We start from the raw sequence: 2,544 nt of genomic DNA, 5'->3' as shown, positions 1-2,544 counted from the left end.
CAGCCAACGTGCATTTGCACCATCTTGTGGTTAAATTGGCGACAAAGATCGCGCATGTGGAGCAGTGTCCATGCAGATCGTGCCATGGTGGATCCATCCTTGGAGGACCCCCTTGGACACGGCTCAACATGCGCGATCGACATCGACCATCATTGCCACGCCAACTTGCTGCTCGCGCTATAGGTAGTTGGAGGGCCTCCTAAGGCGTCAAATCGGAGGCAGCATTAGATGAGTGTGCATGGGGACCAAGAATTATACCAGTCCCGAATCGGTGGAAGTTGAAAATGATGAAAAGGGAGCATGCAACGATTGGGAAAATTGGGATTTACCTCGTCCCACGTAATTTAAACATTTTGGAGACTTTCCCTTTGTGGGGGGCTCTTGCACGACATCTATTTTGCCCCCCCCCGCCGATTTCGGCTCCACGATCCGCTTGATATCACATATCCGGAATATTGTAGCATTTTATTCTAGATTCATGTATACGTAGAGGTTTTGTTCATTTCCTCCGGAGTAGTGACCGGGTTGGCGCCCAACCCGGGGAAGGATGTTGGTTGGATGTTGGTCAACGCCCCTTCCCACGTTTTCCACCCGATACTAAGGGTGAGACGAATAAGGAAGAATTGATTAGAAGAGCATAGTCCCCGCTCATGTCCAATTGAGGTCCATGGGAATTACCTGTCGAATCCTATGCATTGCCTACATTCGGATAACCTTTTTAATGTAATGTATGCGACAAAATGTTATGACTTCGAATAACCTTCATAAAATAATGCTTGCGAAAGGATGCCGTGTCTTCAAATTACCTTCTCAAAGCAATGAATGCATTACATGTGGAAAGGTTTGAAAGCCTGCACCGTGAACAAGGTAACGTAATCATTCCGCCTGTTTAATAGTGGTACTAACAGTGGTACTCACAGTGGTAGAAATCCTTAACGTTTTTCAGCTTAATTTGCATGGTATTCAGCTTTCGTTAACGTTTTTCCTGTCTTGCCATTAATGAGCTCTCTACTTGCTGGCTGAGTACTACTGTACACCATCGTGCTAAGCTTACCTGGCGCTCGCGCCTTCGGCTCTCCGTGACTACCACGCCACCACTCGATTCGTCCTCCTAAGCGTACGAACAACCAATTCACTCATTCCCTCGTGCTACGTGTTTATTTGTAGTCGTTACGTACACAAGTGATGCAAGGAGGGTTTTTCAACCAAGTTATTGACCTTTTCGGTTAAACTTGCCAATTGTGAGTCATTGTGAAAATCGCCAACAAATAGCCGCGATGATTTCATTGGTTAGAATTTCGAAGATTTGGGCAGAACATGGACAGTTTTCCACAACCATTGACTCAGCTCAGGAAACTGCGTCATAATAGGGTGATTAGTAACGATTGTTTTGTAAGAGAAATCCCACTTTTTGTCATTGGGGTCATTTCGCGGACATTCGGATCGGTGCGATTTAAGAACCGCCCATGGAAATTTGGAGTAGAACACACAATAATAATCCTGTATACCACCACCAACTCGTCCATCGCATAACGATACCCATGGAACCATGTGTGCCTTGTGTCGACTACTGCACCTCTCCAAGGTTACAGTTAACGTTAGTAACGTTACAAGTATGTCAGCCTCAGTGTATTTATGTCCAATCAAAACCATAACGTTCATTGATTGGATAACATAATCAAGGTAGTGGAACTTGCATTACGATTTCCAACCACAACACATTTTATCAAGTACACTACCGATGGTGGAGCCAAGAGGCGCTGGCATGCTGCACAAGACAGATGGGCGCAGCGATGTCTTTGATCATAACACTTTGATGAGAATATAGTGCTCATGTATGTCATAGCGTTAGCAGTGCTATCTACCAACCGCCGTCGACCTGACGCGGACCCGCCACGAATCCTGTGCATCGACCAGTCAGAACACCCTGTTCTTCTAGAGAACATCCCCACTGCCCTGTCAGTCAGGTAGCAGCGTCTGCTAGCGGTGTAGGAGGTTTTTGTGCCTTCTAGAGGCTTTTCCTCATAGTAGAAGACAGCGCAGATTCGTCACGAAACATCACAGGATGTCGTGGCCAATCATAGTCTAAGATTTGATTGGCTGTTGGAGGAACTGGCACATCTAGAGCCAGTTTCTCCTCTGCCGTCAGAATTAATTCACTTCCGGTTCTCCCCTCAACTACTCATCTGTCTGTTACTGCAACCTGCCCATCCAACTGGTTATGAGCCTTCCACCGACTTCCTCCTCCCGCGCCGCCCTCCCCATCACCCACCGCCTCGTTGGCGCCGAAATCTACGACGACTGGTTCCTCGAACTCACGTCCATCATCCTCCCTGGTGAAGCGTTGGACTCCATGGCCACGAAATGCACCGAGGTCGAGGCAGTGTGGTCCATGAAGGGACTCATCCGAGCCTTCCGCGTTCTTGACAGCGACGTCAGGCGCATTCGCCATCATCTCGATGCAGCGGCCAACGTCACACCTGGCACCACCCCCCCACCTCCCCTTACGCTGGACACCCACAAGGTAGTGGAACTTGCATTACG

The sequence above is a fragment of the Aphanomyces astaci genome (assembly GCF_000520075.1).
Source record: "Aphanomyces astaci strain APO3 unplaced genomic scaffold supercont1.16, whole genome shotgun sequence".
NCBI lineage: Eukaryota > Oomycota > Saprolegniomycetes > Saprolegniales > Verrucalvaceae > Aphanomyces > Aphanomyces astaci.
This window is presented reverse-complemented; position numbering follows the sequence as displayed.